Genomic DNA, 20,615 nt, shown 5'->3' with positions numbered 1-20,615 from the left:
AGGGCTTAATTGGTGCCAGGGCTTGCCAGGGCTGAGCCCCAGCACCTCTGGGCCTGGCAGTTCAGGGCTCCAGAACCTCTGAGCCTGGCAGTTCAGAGCCCCGGCACCTCTGGGCCTGGCAGTTCCTAGTCCCAGCACCTCCGGGCTCCCCGTGTCAGTTATGGAAGTAAAAACACAGCTTGAGCCCCGGCACCGCTTTCATTACAAATTAAGCACTGGACAGATCCCTTCATTTGGGGCCACAGGGTTTTTATTGGCGCTTCTCCTAGTCTGTCCTTGGCTTCTTTGCCAGCTACTGCACGCTGACAGTAATTTTACAATCAGCCAAAGAACAGCTGTAGGCGGCAGAGAGGGAAATCATTCCTCAGAGCCCAGCTGTTTTCGCTCTTCAAATGTTAACAATTTGGCCCAAAAGAAGAAGCCAAAGAAAATTCCAAAAAGAAAATCTGCATCAAGAGAGGGTTGGAACTGCAGCGAAAAATCAAACTGGGGTTGTTCCAACACCCAAGGAGGACTGGGCATTTCCTTAACCACTCCCTGGGGGCAGAGTGGACTTCCAGTTTTTATTAGCCTGTGTAAAAGCCCCCATTGGGCTGTGAGCTGTGTGGCACGGAGGAGCCGATCCCTGGAGCTCCAGAGCCATCCGCTAATCTCCATTTCCCTCCAGAGTCCAGGGCCCCTGCCCAGCCCCCAGTAAAGGAACCGGTACCCCCAAAATCTCCAGAACGTCAGCAGGCAAAGATTTGTCCACTGGGAGCTCTACAAGTAGCTGAAAAAACAGAGAGCAGAGCCATGCCCCCCGCCCCTCCCGAACAAGACGGCTGCAGCTGATGGCCCCGAGTCCAGGATGGCCCTGCTGGAGAGGGTGGCTGCCAATACAGGAGCTATCAAGCCTACAATGCAGCTGACTGTCGCCGCCTCTCTGCCAGCACAGAAAGGACAGGTGACTCAAACAGAAAGCTCATCGGTGGAAGATAGGTCCGAGGGCTCTCCGCCCAGGCGCAGAGGAGCCTCAACGCCCGGCGGCTTGACACCCCATGTGTCAGAAGCAGCTCTGCTCCCTGCAAGCTGCACAGGAGCTGAGCAACAGAGCAGAGGAGAAGCCCAATGTGGGTTGCTGACTTAGTTGGATAGTGATTTCTGCCCTCCCTGACACCTCCTACTTCCTTCCTCTCAGCCTGCCCCTGCTGGCCCCTTTCCCCACATCCCCTGCCTTCCTCTTCCCCCACACCTGCCCTCCCCAATCTCTTTCCCCTTGCTGTGCCATCCCCCCATCGCTCTGAATCTCCCCTCAGCTTCTTCAGCCTCTTCCCTCACCTGAACACCTTCTATGAGCTCAAACCCCGAGGACATGAAGTCTGAAGTCAATGAGGAAGAGGCAATTGTTCAATTGGATTGGTTGGGGGTCTTCTTTGGTGCAGTCATTTACCATTTGTGGCAGCAGGGAAATCCCCCCCCCCCGCCCCCCGCCCCCACTGCGCTAAATGTTTGTTTAATATGGGGAAGGGAAACAATGTTCGATTGTAAATTGAAACGGGGGAGAGAGACAAGTGGCCCTGGGAAAGTAAATCCCAATACATACAAGGGCTCACTCACCGCACCAAGCTGTATTACCACAACTCCGGCTGGTTCGGCACACCGAAAAGATTGCAAATTAGAGAGTAATACGCGGGAAGATCCTTGACATACCCGGTTAGGAGACAGTACGTTTGCAGAGCGTGTGCTCCCTTTCCATCTCCTTATAATATAGTTACTACTTCGCTGTATGGGACCCATAGGATGCCTGTTAATAATAATTTAACTAATGGATATTGGCAGAGCTGCTCGCCCGGCCTGCCCCCTTCAGAATGTTGGTTTCGTTTGGTTTCTGCTGTTAAGTGTTCGATAATTGTTGCCATTTCATGGTAATCTACTATGCTTGGTACTAAGTTTGGTTGCTATACAGTAGAACCTCGGAGTTACCAACCCCTCAGGAACGGAGGCTGTTCATAACTCTGAACAAAACGTTCTGGTTGTTCTTCCCAAAGTTTATAACTGAGCATGGACTTCATGCAGCCTTGAAACTTCACTATGCAGAAGAAAAATGCTGCGTTTAGCCATCTCAATTTAAATGAAACAAACACAGAAACAGGCTTCAGAGGAGCAGCCGTGTTAGTCTGTATCCACAAAAAGAACAGGAGGACTTGTGGCACCTTAGAGACTAACACATTTATTTGAGCATAAACACAAACAGTTTCCTTCCCTTGTCAAATCTTTTTCTTTAACTTTCCCTTAATTTTTTTAGTATATTTCATTTAACACAGTACTATACTGTATTTGCTGCTTCTATTCTTTTTTTTTCTTTTTCTGGTCTCTGCTGCTGCCTGATTGCGTACTTCCAGTTCCAAATGAGGTGTGCAGTTGACCAGTCGGTTCATAACTCTGGTGTTTGTAACTCTGAGGTTCTACTGCAGGGCCATCCATAGGGCACCTGAAAATTTGGGGCACCCCTGGGTCTTAGTCTCCACTCACCTGACTCTTCCTATCCCTGTTCTGACCCTTCCTGCAGGCTCCCACCACAGCTGGCTGCTGCAGCCTGGTGAGTCTTCTGGAGGGGACCTAGTAATTAAAAGTGAAAAATGGTTTCAGAGTAGCAGCCGTGTTAGTCTGTATTCGCAAAAAGAAAAGGAGTACTTGTGGCACCTTAGAGACTATTCTGTCCAAGTTTTTTCATGCAGTTGATGGATTTCCACTCCATACGGCTAAATGCAGTGCCTTGCATAATGACAGGTTTCAGAGTAGCTTAGTCTCTAAGGTGCCACAAGTACTCCTTTTCTTTTTGTAAAAGTGAAAAAGCCTTCCAGCCTGCTAGACCTATTAGCACAACACTGAAACTGTTAAAGAGCCATTCAAGGGGTAATGAGCCATTTACCAAGCATTTGCCAACCCCTAGGTATATACTTGCAGTTTCTGAATTTACTGACAAAAACAGTTGTGCATTACTGTAATATTTACTCAGAACATGTTAGTCTACAGGACTTTAATGAAATATTTTTAAATCAAATTTTAAACTAGTGTGTTGCTGAAGATTATAAAATCGGATCTCTAAAAAATCCTTGCATAGATTTTTAGATGCACAATCTGAGTATTCATCTTTAGCCTTAAATGCTTGGATCTTCAGACATATAGTTTTTTAAATAAATCCTTCAAAAGACCACCCTAATCTAAAATACACATGCGAGCCCGAGCTGCCATCCGGCATAGGGGCACCAGTTTAATAATACTGTATAGGACCCCATAAATCTTAAGGATGGCCCTCTTCTACTGTATGTATGGTCTGTGATTTTAGGTTTTGTTTTAATTTGTCTTTTTGCGCTCTTCCTTCCCCTCTCCGGAGCCTTCTCCTCCCCATTCCCGGGAAGCCAGGCAAGTGGCAAGCATCTGGCAAAGCAATCCAAAATCTGTGGAAGAGGTGTCCGAGACATTTCAGCCATAGACTCCGCCTGCTCGTGGGTTTCTGTGCAGGGAGTAGGGATGGGACGTAACAGAGCCGTGGTTCCCGAAGTGGGGTCTGCCGTGAGTTATGCAGGGGACCACCCCAGACGAGTGGGACCAGAAGGCAACATTCCAGCACTTTTGCCGGCTGGAGGACGCCATTTTAGGGGCATTCCGGTAGTACCAGTACTTGCCCGTTCAGGACTCTCCCTTTTAATGTGAAACTACGGGTGACGTGATAACTTGTAACAATTGCAGGCGGGTAACTTTTGGTTCCTTTGTGAGACTTACTTTAATACAAAAATACTTTTCAATAATAAGCTAACCTAACTAACGAACAACAACAACATGAAACTTCGGTATAAAAAAAATGGAAGGGGTCCAGGAAATTCAGTCAGATGCCAAAGGGGTCCTTGGAAGAAAAGAGTTTGGGAACCACGGCAACAGAGCAAAGGAGCCAAACATTCCATCGCCTTCGTTTGGGAGGCTACAGACACAAAAATCATTCTTAACACCGCCAGCTGGCCCCGAATCTTCATTTTATCTCCTGGAACGTAAAGAGCGGTGAAAAGATAAAAAGGCAAGCAAGGCAGCCGTGGTGCTTTTGTAGGAGACAGTGAAAGCTTTCGTAGATTTTTTACTAAGTTATCTCTCTCCTGTGACTGCTGGGGATTTACGTGAGGGGCTTGATCCTTTTGTGGACAAATTTAGCTCAGCCTCAGGACCATAAACCAACCAAACTGGAATGGCTCTGGAGTCACACTTTAAAGATCTGGGATTATTTGATATCTGACATCTTATACATCCAATGGGTAGGGACTATTCCTACTTTTCTCTGGTACATAGGTCCTATTCCCACATAGATTTCTTTTTGCTGTCCGCGGGCTTGGTTAATTCTGCAACTCTCTCCTCCATTAATGCAATGGTTATCTCTGATCATGCTCCTGTTACTCTTCAAACAGCAACAGATCCAGGTGAGAATCAGCCATGTAGACAGAGATTTAATTCTTCCCTTTAGAGCTGAATTTACCCCACCCAGGCGGGACTTCTCGGAAAAAGCTGGCAAGCTGCTGGCATACTCAGAGCCGGGGCTAGACCTAAGCAGACTAAGCAATTGCTTAGGTTCCTGAGCAGCTCAAGGAAACCTCTATAAATTATCGGTATGTGTTGTGTGCTGGGCCCCCCAAATATTCCTGCCTAGGGTCCCTCATGGGCTAGCACCACCCAGTGCTGGGTTTACAATGACGCCAGAAGCTCCAGGGAGCCAGGCCCATGCTCAGAAGGGGCCCCGGCCTGCTCTGCTTGCACTGTTCCCTGAGACCCCACCAGCCCCACCCCACCCACCCACCACTTGTTCCTCTTGGCCTGCCCACCAGCCAGCCAAGGGCTCCTCTCCACCCCCTAGCCCCACCTGCCGGCTTCTTGCCAGCAAATTAAAGAAGTACGGATTGGATGAATGGACTATAAGGTGGATAGAAAGCTGGCTAGATCATCGGGCTTAAGGGGTACCGATCAACGGCTCGATGTCTAGTTGGCAGCCGCTATCAAGCGGAGTGCCCAAGGGGTCGGTCCTGGGCAGCGTTCCCGCTAATTTTTCCCACCCATGTGCGAAATTAATTTTGTTATGTGCACCAATATGGAGGGGCTATGCGAGAGTTGGGGTGCAGGGGTGTGAGGGCTCTGGCTGGGGGTACAGGCTCTGGGGTGGGGCTGGGGATGAGGGGTTTGGGGTGTGGGAGGGACTCCGCAGCTACGGCGGGGAGAGAGGATGCACCCCAGCCCTCTCCCTGCAGCAACACCTGGGCTGTGAGGGAGAGACACCTCTCCCTGCTGCAGCAGCTCCAGGGTTGGGGCTGCAGGATAGACGCCCCTTCCCTGGCCCCAGCAGATCCGGGCCGGGGCTGGGTTCGGGCCAGGGAAGGGGCGCTCCAGCTGCGCCTGGGTCTGGGCCGCACCGTCCAGGTTGGGACTGGGGCTGGCCCGTGCCACTGGCCGCATCTGGCGCCAGGCTGGTCCACACTGCTCCAGCTGCACCTGGGGCCGGGCCAGGCCCCTCCGGCCGCACCTGGGGCTGCACTGGGCTGGGCTGGGACGGGCCGCTCTGTCTGTGCTCGGGAATGGGCCAGGCCACTCCTGGGTCTGCACCGCCCCGAGTCACACCTAGGTTCGGGCCAGGCCGCTCCAGCTGCACCTGGGTCCGGGCCACTCCTGGTTCCGGGCCGCGGTTGGGGCCAGAGAGCCTCAGCAGGGCCGGGTGCCCCGGCCATGGCAGGTTGCGATCGGGGGGGGGGGGGGCAGGGGGCGCCCTGCCCACAGAAGGTTGGGGGCCTGCCTAGGTTGGGGCTGGGGGAGGGGCACCCCTCCGCCGGCCAGGCCCCAGCCACAGCAGGTCCCCGGGCAGGTTCCCTGAGCACCTGCACGGCACTAAATAGGCTGCTGCATTGCCATGCAGCTTACAGGGAACTTAGGTCCTGGGGCCGGTTTTGTTCAACATCTTCATTAATGATCTGGAGGATGGTGTGGATTGCACCCTCGCAAGTTCACAGATGACACTAAGCTGTGGGGAGAGATAGATACACTGGAGAGTAGGGATAGGATACAGAGGGACCTAGACAAATTGGAGGATTGGGCCAAAAGAAATCTGATGAGGCTCAACAAGGACAAGTGCAGAGTCCTGCACTTAGGAAGGAAGAATCCCATGAACTGCTACAGGCTGGGGACTGACTGGCTCAGCGGCAGTTCTGCAGAAAAGGACCTAGGGGTTACAGTGGACGAGAAGCTGGATATGAGTCAGCAGTGTGCCCTTGTTGCCAAGGCCAAAGGCATATTGGGCTGCATTAGTAGGAGCATTGCCAGCAGATGGAGGGAAGTGATTATTCCCCTCTATTCAGCACTGGTGAAGCCACATCTGGAGTATTGCGTCCATTTTGGTCCCCCCACTACAGAAGGGATGTGGACAAATTGGAGAGAGTGCAGTGGAGGGCAATGAAAATGATCAGGGGGCTGGGGCACATGACTTACAAGGAGAGGCTGAGGGAACTGGGCTTATTTAGTCTGCAGAAGAGAAGAGTGAGGGGGGATTTGATAGCAGCTTTCAACTAACTGAAGCGGGGTTCCAGAGAGGATGGAGCTCGGCTGTTCTCAGTGGTGGCAGATGACAGAACAAGGAGCGATGGTCTCAAGTTTCAGTGCGGGAGGTCTAGTTTGGATATTAGGAAACACTATTTCACCAGGAGGGTTGTGAAGCACTGGAATGGGTTCCCTAGGGAGGTGGTGGAATCTCCATCCATAGAGGTTTTTAAGGCCTGGCTTGACAAAGCCCTGGCTGGGATGATTTAGTTGGGGCTGGTCCTGCTTTAAGCAGGGGGTTGGACTAGATGATCTCCTGAGGTCTCTTCAAACCCTAATCTTCTATGTTTCTCTCTGCTCCCTGGCCAGACCCCAGTGCACCTCCGGCTCTGCGCAGTCACGACTTCCCACCACCTGTCTCCCTGGAGCTGAGCAGCCTGGGACGGGTGCAGAAGCCTGGCCAGTCTCAGCCAGTTGATGGGGGGCAGTGTGGGGGGCTTGGCTGGGCCCCTCCAGGCAAGTGGGTCCTGAGGGAGGCTGGCTGGGGCAGGCCCTGGCCTGGCTGATCGTGCCACTCCCAGGGGGCCGGAGTGATTCCCTGCCCCAGGACCAGCCCTGGCTGCACTGGCAGCTCAGCCCGGCAGACACAGTCACCTCCCAGCAGGGCCGATGAGTGCAGCCAGGAGGCAGGGCCTGGGGGAGTGGGTCTCTGGGGGACCTAGGGTGCTGCTGGGCTGTGAGAGGCTGGGGAAGATCTGTGTGTTGGGGCACTAGGGAGTGGGGGTTCTGTATGGGGTGCTGGGCAGTTGTGGTGGGGCTGTGGACAGGGGGGCACTGGACGGGGTGATGGTGTGCAAGGCGCTGTGCATTTGTAGCAGGGTCTGGAGGGCGGTGCTGGGCATAGCGGGTCCGAGGGGGGTCTGGCCATAGGGAATCGGAGGGCGGGGGGGTGTTCTGGTGTTGGGAGGGGATGTGTGGTGCGGCATGGTCCGCACCGCGAGGGGAAGGGGCATGCGGGCAGCACAGGGCCGGGCAGGCCACTGTGCGTCTGGCAACTGCCGGTGTGTAAATAGTGCCCTCGCACTGGGCTGGGCAGAGCGGGGCCACCCCTGCCACGCCATACCCATGCCTGCCCCCTCGCTCCGGGGACTGACCCTCCCTGCACCATGCTCCATTGGCCCCATGGGGGCCCACAGCTATGTTTGGCGCTGGGCCCACAGAAGGTTAATCCGGCCCTGGCACCACCAGTGGGCATATTGCTCATGTACAAGAGACCTCTCCATATAGAATCATGGCCATCCGTGACAATCGTGGTAAATTATGTACTTCACCTAAAGATAACAATCAAGTCCTTTAATTTCCATAAAGATCTGTACAAATTGGACACAAACCCCTCCGCAGATGCTTTGGATCAATTCTTCCGAAATACTACATGACTGCAAATTTCTGTACCCCATTATGGAAACCTTGACGCATGCCATGGAGGATGAGTTAATTGAGGTGACTATGAATATGAAAGTGGGGACAGCCCCTAGGCCAGATGGCTTCCCTGCTAAATTCTTTCGGCGCCTCCTTGACCTCTTATCTGACAAAATGCTTAAACTGTTTAATGAGTCACTTCTAGAAGGCACCTTTTCCCCCTATGCTGAGGGAGGGAAGCCCTAACCTCAGTTATTCCTCAACCAGGAAGAGATGTCACATTATGTTCCAGTTAGAGGCCAGTTTCACTTATTAATAGTGACATCAAAACATTGGCAAAAGTTATCGCGACGAGACTGGAAAAGGTCTGGGGTTCTGTCATACACCCAAATCAAGTCGGGTTTGTCAGAGGCCAGTATGGCTCTGATAACCTTCGACAACTCGTTGATATGATAGCAGTGAAATATGATGACCCCAAACCACAAGTCGTATTAGCCTGACATGTAGAAAAGGCTTTTGACAGAGTGGACTGAAGGTATGTGTTTTAGACCCTACAAAAATTTGGATTTGGACCCACATTTAGTTCCTGGATCCAACTGTTATATTCTCACTCAACCTCCCAGACCACAGCCAATAGCTGTATGAGCTCATCCAGATATTTGAGGCATACAACTTGGTTCCATGGAGTATAAATTGATGTTATATGCAGATAATACCCTTTTATATACATCCAAATGAGAAACCTCTATTCCAGCCCTCCTATCACTAATCCAAAAATTTGGAGCAATAACTAGTTACAAAATCAACGATGAAAAATCGTAACTATGGGAAATCTCCTGGTTGTCATGGAGTGAGGCTTTTTCCTCAATGGAATGTCTATAGCCAAAATGATACAATTAAAAGTATCTGGGTGTAAAAGTACAAAGACACATTAACAAACCAGTGAAGATAAAATTAGATCCTGGGCTCTCTGCAATAACTAGTGATACAAATAGGTGACACCTTCTCTCCCTGCGGGAAAGGGTTAAGACAATACAAATGAATATTGTAAAGCAGCCTACCGGTATATATCCCTCCATCTTATTTCAGAAAATTTAGCCACATTATTAGAGCCTTTCTGTGGGGCCGTGGTCAACACCCATGACTCTCCCTTAAACTCCAGCTCCCTATAGCCAAGGGCAGGCGAGGTTGGGCTCCCAGACCTACAAAACTACTACTGTATTAAGCTTTTATCATGTCACAGATGTCAAATTGGTCCTGGCATGCTAACACCTTCATGCCCACCTGGGTGGAAATGAAAGGGTATTAAGGACCTGGGGATTACAGTGGACAAGAAGCTGGATATGAGTCAGCAGTGTGCCCTTGTTGCCAGAAGGCTAATGGCATATTGGGCAGCATTAGTAGGAGCATTGATAGCAGATTGAGGGAAGTGATTGGTCCTCTCTATTCGACACTGGTGAGCCCACATCTGGAGTATTGTGTCCAGTTTTGCCCCCCCCCCCACTACAGAAAGGATGTGGACAAATTGGAGAGAGTCCAGCGAAAAGCAACAAAAATGATTTGCGGGCTGGGACACATGACTTATGAGGAGAGGGTGAGGGAACTAGGACTGTTTAGTTTGCACAAGAGAAGAGTGAGGTGGGATTTGATAGCAGCCTTCAACTACCTGAAGGGGGGTTCCAAAGAGGATGGACCTCGGCTGTTCTCAGTGGTGGTAGATGACAGAACAAGGAGCAGTGGTCTCAAGCTGCAGTGGGGGAGGTTTAGGTTGGATATTAGGAAAAACTTTTTCACTAGGAGGGTGGTGAAGCACTGGAATGGGTTCCCTGGGGAGGTGGTGGAATCTCCATCCTTAAAAGGTTTTTCAGGCCTGGCTTGACAAAGCCCTGGCTGGGATGATTTAGTTGGGGTTGGTCCTGCTTTGAGCAAGGGGTTGGACGAGATGACCTCCTGACGTCCCTTCCAACCCTAATCTTCTGCCATTCTAATGCATCCAATTCCCCCCATAGTCAGGGATGAGGGCTTTGTCTCTTTTCTAACACAAAAGCAGCAATATGACCCGCCACCCTCCGCGGGGCAGCAACACTTACAATTAAAACACTTGCTAACGTATCAGTTTGGTCCAGCTGCCCTAGGACACTCTACTAGTCTGGAGTGCTTTGTGAAAGCGAGTTATCCCAGCCCTTAACAAACCCCAATGGCAGTGCACAACCCCGGCTATGCCGGCTTCAGCCGAAGATTCTTTGGACTGTGCAGACTGGGGGCCTTGTCCTCTGATGGTTGCTGGCGCTGTAATAAAGAAAAAGGAACCCTGATGCACGTGCTATGCAATTCTCCAACAGCTGTGGAAAGTGGTGGACGGACACGAGTGAAAATAGTGCTTAGCTTCAGCGGGAAAGTATATCCTACCTTACATACATACTACGCTGGGTTTTACTCCAGGGCAAGGGCTTTGGCGCTTGAGGGCTGCGCCGATTACCAAGCGCACAACTGTACAAAAAGGGAGGAGTAGGCTAATGCCCAGACCAGAGCAGAGGGAGTCAGAGCGGTTTGAGTTAGCAGCAAAGGAAAAAAAAAAAAAATCGCTCTTTGAGGTAGAGAGCACGGATATGAATCTGAAGAAACGTGGGCCCTGTTTCTTCATACGTTTGGAGAAAGAATGCTGAGACAGCTCAAATGATGCCAGACTTCCATTCCACCGGATTTCGATTTCACCCCCTCTTCCTGCCCCCCTCCACCGGTCCCCTCCTTCCCTTTTTTGACTCTGTGTGTATATCTTTATTTTTTTACGGTTATCCCCACCCTAAGTTGTTAAATCTGTGCAACAGTCTGATTTTGCATTGTCTGGGCATGTGTCTTTGACAAGACATCAAGTTGCATAATTTTATTGGCTATCCTGTGACTTGCGGTATTTGGTCCCATATACAAGCTGTAGGTCATTTCCCTTTTTGTATAGTCTAATGTTGGTTTCTTTATGAAAATTAATAAAAATTAAAATCACCAAAAAAAAAATTCACCCATTGAAAAATCAAACCAAACCACTGGGCTCAGCGGCCAACTCCAAGGGGCAGGGGAATAATTACCCATACTGGGCAGGCCCTGCCCCAAGGTTTGAAAAGGTTAATGTTAACTGCTCAGTGCCTCAGTTTCCCCACCTGTAAAATCAGGACCACACAGCTTAGAAGTGGGATCCTCTGAAGATTAACTCTTTAGTGTCTGTAAGCCACTAGGCGGGCAAAGTGTTTTTGTCGTTTAACCCCTTTAAATGGCTATTACACAGTAGAGCATGTCCCAGTGTCTCTCACATGCTGCTATGCAGTACACAGGAGTGGGGCTTGGCACGTATAGGGAGATCATTGTGTGGCCACAAAACCCTCCATGGTTTACAAAATGCATTCCTCCCCCAGATTAGGCAACCCAGATTAAAAGTGTTTGGCAAGAGACTATCATAAAAATCTCACAGCCTCAGAGAGACAGGAAAGGGAGTCTGCAGCAGAGTGAGAGGCATGAAAGTGACCCACAGGGACCAGTCAAAATTACTGTCACACAGACACCCTCCCTTTTGATTGGGAGACAATGCACTGGCTAAATGAATGATCTGGGTCACTGAGAAATAGCACTTCACGTTTCCCTCAGCAAAAGGCACTGCAGGCCCAGCGTGGTCACAGTAGAACCATAGGCCTGGCCCTGGCCCCTCCTCTGCCCCTAACTCACGCTGGGACCTTAGGCACACTTCACGTGGCTTCTCAGTGCCTCGCTTTCCTCATCTGGATACAGAGAACAATATCATCCACCTTGCAGGCTTGGAGGTTTATTAACCATTTAGTCCCTGACCCTTCAGTGATGCAGGATCAGAACTGACTGTCTATTATTCATATCCTTTGTTTATCCACAACAGTGTGACTTTCTGTTTGCTGCGACACAATGTCTTTGAGCGTGTCTGCACAACCATTAATCCGCGGCTAGCTGGGGTGTGAATCTACCCTGCACTAGCCTGGCACAGACTAACTGTCCATATGGCTCTTGCTGGTGCACATTAGCAGTTCATTAACGTGCTTTGATTAGCCCTGTTTCCAAGAGGACTAGCTGAAAGTGCACTAACAGTTCACTGCAAACTAAATGTTTGTGCAGACAGGCCCTTCCTGGGGTCTCACGGCTGTCACATCTCCACCAGTCCAGATTAGATTTGATCAGTTTACATGCATAAAGATGGGGTTTTTTCAGACTGCCATTTTATGCAAATTACAACCGAGATCTGAAAGTCAAGCGGAGTTCCTTGTGGTTCACACATCACCATCACCAACCATAGCTCTGGGATAGATTCACTCCCATGCCCCGTGCCCTATATACCTCTCTGACAGAGAAGAGGGGCCAGAACTGGGCCCAAAGGTCCAGAGGGGAATTTCCCCAGCACAGGTACAGTGTGGGGCCTCTACCATGTCCCCTTCACACAGGGCCTGTCAGAGTGGGAGGAGAAATGTCAGAGAAGCTCCATAGTACATGGCCCTACAGAGGTTCCGGGCTGCTCTTCAGCACAGAGCAGCCTACAGGAAACTCTATATGAGGTGGCTATAAATTAGAGCACCCCTGGGACTGCTCTAATTTATGCCAGGGACTGTACAGGCCCTCAGAGAAGACCATAATCTAGAGTGTTCAAAGCTGGTTTACAGCCACTTTAGCCCTCCCCAACAGGGCCGGTGCAACCACTAGGCGAACTAGGCGGTCGCCTAGGGCGCCAAGTGGTTGGGGGTGGCAGTGGAGCGGAGGTGAGCTGGGGCAGGGGGGGCGCAGGGAGGGCCGCCTGCAGCAAGTAACGGGGGCGGGGGGGCACGCACAGGGGAACCGCTCCCCGCCCCAGGTCACCTCTGCTCCGCCTCCTCCCCCGAGCACCGCCCCGCTCTGCTTCTCTCCCTCCCAGGCTTGCGCGCCAAACAGCTGATTGGCGCCGCAAGCCTGGGAGGCGGGAGAAGCGGCAGCGTGCTCGGGGAGGAGGCGGAGCAGAGGTGAGCTGGGGCGGGGAGCTGCTGCACGCGGCTCCCCGGACCGAGGGGAGGGGGCGGCAGGGAGTTGCCGCGGGGGGGGAGGGGGGCGGCGCGGCGCAAGGTGGAAGTTCCGCCGAGGACGTGAAACCTCCTTGCACCGGCCCTGCTCCCCGCGCTGCTGGAGGCCCAGCACAGCATCTTAACTGCCGCCCCCAGTTACATCTCAGTAACTCCTCTGCCCCCAGCACTCACTCCCGTTAACCCTGCAGAGCTGAAAGAGCTAGTGGACAGCAGGCTGGATTCCACCCTGCCACTGCAGTTGCACCAGGGAGTGGGGAATCGGGCCCACTCTACGTTGGTGTACCATGCCCCTTAGCACAGGTTTCACCAGCTCCCACTCCTCTTGGAATCTGGCCCGGGGATCACAGCTCTGCTCCACCTCCACTAGGAGACCAGCGCCGTTCAAGTACATTGTTACCAGACTCTGGAATATGAACGAGAGGCTGCGCGGCAGATCTCCAGCACCACTTCCTGCAAGCCATTGCCCTCTGATCCCACGGAGGGTTACCAAAAGAAACTGCACCATCTGCTCAAGGAACTCCCTGAAAAAGCACAAGAACAAATCCGCACAGACACACCCCTGGAACCCCGACCTGGCGTCTTCTATCTGCTACCCAAGATCCATAAACCTGGAAATCCCCTGGACGCCCCATCATCTCAGGCATTGGCACCCTGACATCAGGATTGTCTGGCTATGTAGACTCCCTCCTCAGGCCCTACGCTACCAGCACTCCCAGCTACCTTCGAGACACCACTGACTTCCTGAGGAAACTACAATCCATCGGTGATCTTCCTGATAACACCATCCTGGCCACTATGGACGTAGAAGCCCTCTACACCAACATTCCACACAAAGCTGGACTACAAACCATCAGGAACACTATCCCCAATAATGTCACGGCAAACCTGGTGGCTGAACTTTGTGACTTTGTCCTCACCCATAACTATTTCACATTTGGGGACAATGTATACCTTCAAATCAGCGGCACTGCTATGGGTACTCGCATGGCTCCACAGTATGCCAACATTTTTAAGGCTGACTTAGAACAACGCTTCCTCAGCTCTCATCCCCTAATGCCCCTACTCTACTTGCGCTGTATTGATGACATCTTCATCATCTGGACCCATGGAAAAGAAGCCCTTGAGGAATTCCACCATGATTTCAACAATTTCCATCCCACCATCAATCTCAGCCTGGACCAGTCCACACAAGAGATCCACTTCCTGGACACTACGGTGCTAATAAGCGATGGTCACATAAACACCACCCTATACCGGAAACCTACTGACCGCTATTCCTACCTACATGCCTCCACACCACACGATCCATTGTCTACAGCCAAGCTCTACGATACAACCGCATTTGCTCCAATCCCTCAGACAGACAAACACCTATAGGATCTCTATCAAGCGTTCTTACAACTACAATACCCACCTGCTGAAGTGAAGAAACAGATTAACAGAGCCAGAGGAGTACCCAGAAGTCACCTACTACAGGACAGGCCCAACAAAGAAAATAGCAGAACGCCACACTATCAGAGGCTTGTTCACCTGCACATCTACCAATGTGATATATGCCATCATGTGCCAGCAATGCCCCTCTGCCATATACATTGGCCAAACTGGACAGTCTCTGTGTAAAAGAATAAATGGACACAAATCAGACGTCAAGAATTATAACATTCAAAAAACCAGTCGGAGAACACTTCAATCTCTCTGGTCACTCGATTATAGAGATCTAAAAGTGACAATTCTTCAGCAAAAAAACTTCAAAAACAGACTCCAACGAGAGACTGCTGAATTGAAATTAATTTGCAAACTGGATACAATTAACTTAGGCTTAAATAGAGACTGGGAGTGGATGGGTCATTACACAAAGTAAAACTATTTCCCCATGTTTATCCCCCCGCCCCAGTTCCTCAGAAGTTCTTGTCAACTGCTGGAAATGGCCCACCTTGATTATCACTACAAAAGGTCCCCCCCCCCCCGCTCTCCTGCTGGTAATAGCTCACCTTAAGTGATCACTTTGGTTACAGTGTGTATGGTCACACCCATTGTTTCATGTTCTCTGCGTATATAAATCTCCCCACTGTATTTTCCACTGAATGCATCCGATGAAGTGAGCTGTAGCTCACGAAAGCTTATGCTCAAATAAATTGGTTAGTCTCTAAGGTGCCACAAGTCCTCCTTTTCTTTTTGCGAATACAGACTAACACGGCTGCTACTCTGAGACTCTGGAGAGGTTCCTGAAGGCAGGTTTCACCCCTGCTGCTGCAGTGTATTTTCCCACGGGACTTTGAACAGTGCGATTTCAAGCTACACTGCACGACATTGTCACAGCTTTTAATCCCATGCTCTGGGGCAAATTCAGAAGCTCTAGACGGAGCTCAAATTAGCTCAACATACACCTTTAGCCAACCCCATCAACACAGGTGTGGCACCGGCTTAACCTCTTATAAATACCTAGGACTACCAAGGGTCCATTTACCCTGCAACTGGGAGCTAGCACATTAAAAGGAGCAGGGAAGACAGGGGTAGCATGGGTGGTGCCTGGGGCTAGCCACCCGAATACATACCCAGAGGCTCCAGGCGGGTTTGTACTTGGGCGGTGAGCCGGAGCTGCCGCCCACGGCTACTCCCAGCTACACTGCTATTTTTAGCATGCTAGCCCCAGCAGAGCTAGCGCATGTCTGTCTACCCAATGCGCTGCAGCGTACAGGTACCCGAAGACTGATACTCACATACCACTGCGTAGCTTACACAACCCTCCTGACACGTCACTGCTAATTCAGGCCTGTCTCTGTAATTATTTAATCAACAAGCACTCCCCCGTAGGAAGGTGCAAGGAGCTGACAGCCGAATTTCTAGGATACGGTGAGGAAGACACAGGCACGTTAACAGCTGCTTTCACCTCACCCCGCTGCATCTGATAAGCACCCACGTGGCTGAAGTTCGCTCGTGCAAATCAGAGCGATATGGGAATTACCAACAACGCAAAGGGTAGTTCTGCCCTGGAGTACTAGGCGGTGCGGCAGGGGACTGGCATGTTACAATGACAAACAGCTGAATGCATGGGAATAGGAGAGGCCTTCCAGTCTTATTGTCAGGGGAACCTGCATGTGCGCTGTGCGTAGAAGCAGGCTGGGTGAGATGCATCTGCAGAGCTGCACCTGGGGGAACTAGGACTGCAGCAGGGCAGGAGAGCAGTGCATTGGCAAAGCAGGAGCAGAGGAGGACTGGAGTAGCAGGGGGTGTGGGAGGTCACAACTGAGGTGCATCTGCAGAGCTGGTTTGGTGTTCAGATGGCAATGCAAAGAAAGGGGACAGACAGACAGACATGAACGGGAAGGTGAGATGGAAGGTGGCTATGCAACCTGCCATATAGATTGCAACTCTAGTGCTACTGATTTCACGGCCAGTCTAGCTCAAGTCACCACAGACCCCTCAGAACCGCCTGGAATCATCCAGCCACAGATTAAATGGGGAGGAGCATCCATTACATACAAGCCTATGGCTCTGAGCACAGGCCAGGCAGCCTGCATCAGGGAAGGGCATGAACCTGATCAAGCGATGCAGCAACTCCCCACGACAAACACGAGATAAAAGAAACAGGAACTGAAATGTGCTTTAAGACAGCTCCTGGATAAACCACCAGAATAAAAGGAGAACACAGCATGACAGCCCACTTACAACTTCCAGCTCTGAATCAGGCAACGGCCAAGCAGAAAACAACCAGAGTCCCCTGAAACAGGGTTAATTCTGCTCAGCCCATTCCATCCATAGATCTTAAAACGCTTGGTGATGGTGGGGGAGCGTCATGATCCCCACTCTTTAGCCTCACAGCACCCCTGTGGGGTACACCAGCATTATCCCCATTTTACTGATGGGAAGACCGAGGCACAGGAGGGGGGAACTATTTCACCAAGATCACTCAGAAAGAGAACCCCGGTGTCCTGTCTTCCAGCCCCACGCTCTAGCCACTACCCCATGCTGTTTCCCTTTACAGGAGCGTTCTCCATCTCTCCATTGTGTATTGAATCCTACCCAGTAACGAACATTTCCTGCCCGCCTCATGATTCTTTACTTCTCTGCCCCTCTGCTGCTATTTCTCTCTCAATTAGCTGAATCTACAGGGATCAGTTGGTCGGAAAGAGGCTAAGCAATACATAAAAGTGGTATCATCCATCCACGCATGCTGTTTTATTAAGGTTCCCTGTCAACGGCCTGTCTTATCAAGTTTCAGAGTAACAGCCGTGTTAGTCTGTATTCGCAAAAAGAAAAGGAGGACTTGTGGCACCTTAGAGACTAACCAATTTATTTGAGCATGAGCTTTCGTGAGCTACAGCTCACTTCAGCGGATGCATACTGTGGAAACTGCAGAAGACATTACATACACAGAGACCATGAAACAATACCTCCTCCCACCCCACTCTCCTGCTGGTAATAGCTTATCTAAAGTGATCATCAAGTTGGGCCATTTCCAGCACAAATCCAGGTTTTCTCACCCCCCCACCCCCATACACACACAAACTCACTCTCCTGCTGGTAATAGCTCATCCAAAGTGACCACTCTCCTTACAATGTGCATGATAAGCAAGGTGGGCCATTTCAAGTTTCCCTCTCACAAATAAGGCAGCAATCTTCACTCCAGCCCCTACGCTCTGCCAGGCAACCAAGATGAAGAAACACATGCTGCTGAGACACTCAATTCTTTCCCTTCTTCACCCCCAACAGGCTTTTTATAGAAGCAACAACAACAACAAAACCACAAGTAAATAATCCAGTACCTTTTTTTTTTTTTTTTTTTTTAGCTGCGAGATCTGAATTCTGAAGCCCGGCGCTCCATTCCCCCTTCTCTAGCTTCCTTCACTGTCAGAATTAGCTGCGGGTGTGCTGCTTGCTGGGGAACTTCCTCAAATGCTGCTACAGCAACCGGGAACTTACCAGAAAAGAAAAAAAAAAACACACACACACACGCGACATTAACAATTGTACTCTTATGAGAGCGTGTTGCAATGACCTTCATTTAAATGCAGGCTGCCAGAGCCTTCAGCCATTCGTTTAAGATAATTAAGATGATCTTAAGGGGGTGGGGGGGAACCCGGCCACCTCCACAATCACAGCCCCAGGAGTGTGAACACCCAGCTCAGAGAGCAGAGATCACAGCCACTCCCACACGCTACCTGGGGCATCTGGGCTAACATGGCCTGGAGCACACACTGCTATTGACACTGCTGAGCAGCGCCCACAACCCCCTCCTGAGTCACACGGCTCACTCCTGCTCCACATGACCACAGAGGCCGGTGACTCTGCCTGACCTGGGGACTCTCCTCCTTCCTCTTTAGCCCTGATGGCTCTGTTTGTCATTTCTTTACAAACATGCTTCACGTCTTAGCCAACCAACCAAAAAAGAATGGAGAGAAACGGAGACTGGGGTGTATAATTTATAACAGGTGCCTTTGCGCTGGGCTCTTGGGCAGTCTGGAAAGGTCTACAATGCTGGCTCACTGGATGGGTGTCTTTTTGCATACCCCTAACCAACATGGTAGGCCAACAAAGCTTTGTAATGTAGATCTGGTGCTGGTCCAGTATGTTCTCAGACGCTTCAGAAAAAGGAGTAAGAACCCTGCAATAGAAGATTGCGATAATGTGCATCCCCAGGAGGTCTCACCTTGGCCTCTAACAGTTAGAGATTGGCTTAGATCCTGAAGCATGGAGTTTAATAACCCTGCTAAAATATTTGGCTGCCATTAATTATGATAACAGTGGATATGCTTGATATAAAGCTCTTAAATGTCCAACCCCTTTCTGACTCTCACTGCACATTCAGCCTCAGTGGCACTGCGGTGGACACAGCTGTGTGAAAAGGCACTTCCTTTTGTATTTGTCACCTTTTAATGTCAGCAAATGTCCCCTGGCTCTTAGCAGCACTTCCGAATACTGCTTAAAGAAAAGGAGTTTCTTTCATGAGCTTCATCAGATGCATTCCGATGAAGCGAGCTGTAGCTCACGAAAGCTTCTGCTCAAATAAATTGGTTAGTCTCTAAGGTGCCACAAGTCCTCCTGTTCTTTTTGCGAATACAGACTAACACGGCTACTACTCTGAAACCTGAATACTGCTTGTAACTACTAGCTGGGGTGAGTCATTTCCTCAGGATTTCTGGTGTTCTCCAAGAGGGAAATAATTCAAGAAACACCTTCGCTTTATTCTTGCAATGAACTTTAATTGCCACTCACAAAAAGATTCAAAATTCTGTGTAACGTTTGTGCTGGGGTTGGAAACTGACATCAGCCGTTAGTTTTTTTTTCCCCACACAATTATGCTTCTTTTAGAAACCAGCAAGATTTTACACACAAGCAGAGAACACTGGATACACTACAGGACAGACAGAACATTTGTCTCGTCCTAGATTGGGACAGCCATGGCTCTAAAAACTAACAACAGTTAGTACAAATATGTCTGAACACAGCAACAGTGGAGACATTCATTAGCAGCGCTCAGTGCTGTGGGCAGATCTCCGTGACCCAAGTGCAAAGCAATTGACATTTAAATGTTGGTAATTTAGTCTTACCATAAAAGCTCCCCATGTCAGATCTAAGGCGGCTGACTGCAAATTAATTTAATGAGGCAACCCATATTTAGTGAATGTGCAGTTTAGGATATTATAAGTAATTTGTATCACAGCTCCCGATTTCTGGACCTTCAACCGTCACAGGTATGAGAATGCCAAGGCCTTGTCCGAGCAAGAGACGGCATGTGGAATCTGCTGAGCCACGATTGCACCACACTTAATGTGACTCCTCTCTGCGACAGGGGTGAAACCCCTTTAAAAATGGGCCCTCCCAGGCCAGCAAGAGAGCTGGCTTTCTGGGATCCAATTCCCAGAGCAAGCAGAGTGCCGGGAGCAGACAGCGCAGCAGAGAAGCAGGCTGCGGGCCGGCAGAAGCTGCAGCAGCTGGAGGCCCTGCGTCCAGACAGTAGAAAAGGAACTCAGGGACGCAGAGACAGCAGTCCTGTGCCCAGAGCACTTAAAGGGACAGTAACCTGAACGTGTGTGTGTGGCAGCCAGAGACAGGGCATTAGCCTGGGGAAGAGGACAATGTTACCTGAGCTGGTGTTAGACTCAAAGGGAATCTCATCGGGGGCAGACTCCATAACAGAGACTGCTACATAGGGAGGTAGCAATGGCCAGACTGCATTAGACCCACGGCCCAACTATCCCGGCATCCTGCCTCTGACAGTGGCCAATACCAGGTACTCCACAGGAAGAGTTAAAAACCCCACCGCAGCCGTTGTGGGATAATCTGCTCCCCCCCCCCCCCCCCGCTCTCATTATTAGAGATCAGGAGGAAAACTAATTAGAGACTGATTTAAACCCTGAAGCATAAGGTTCATCTTCCTGCCAACAGCTTTATTGTCACTAATTATGACAACCCTGGATATTCTTTATATCCATGTAAATGTCCCATTAGTCTTTGAACCTTGCCGAGTTCTTGACGTCAATGACATCCAGCAGCAGTGAGTTCCACGGTCTGATTGTATGTCTCGTGTTAGGGGGAAGGAGTATTTTGTTTGATCAGGTTTTGCATGTCCCTGTCACAGGGTGGCTG

General features: G+C 50.5%; 1 protein-coding gene across 3 annotated transcripts in view; it reads right to left on the bottom strand.

Annotated features, from left to right (window-relative positions):
* ARAP1 (ArfGAP with RhoGAP domain, ankyrin repeat and PH domain 1) overlaps positions 1 to 20,615 on the bottom strand; it is a 223,884-nt gene that overhangs the window by 164,908 nt on the left and 38,361 nt on the right. For 2 of the 3 annotated variants that reach the window (XM_074954487.1, XM_074954505.1), the window contains exon 2: positions 2,512 to 2,598. The exons of the other annotated variant lie outside the window; for it this stretch is intronic. The gene's annotated coding sequence lies outside the window, so the exon portion shown is untranslated. The remainder of the gene's footprint in view (positions 1 to 2,511; positions 2,599 to 20,615) is intronic. 3 annotated transcript variants of the gene reach the window in all.

This window comes from Natator depressus, chromosome 1 (genome assembly GCF_965152275.1).
Source record: "Natator depressus isolate rNatDep1 chromosome 1, rNatDep2.hap1, whole genome shotgun sequence".
NCBI classification, from domain to species: domain Eukaryota; kingdom Metazoa; phylum Chordata; order Testudines; family Cheloniidae; genus Natator; species Natator depressus.
The sequence above is the reverse complement of the archived record's forward strand: the minus strand, read 5'-3'. Positions and strand labels throughout refer to the sequence as shown.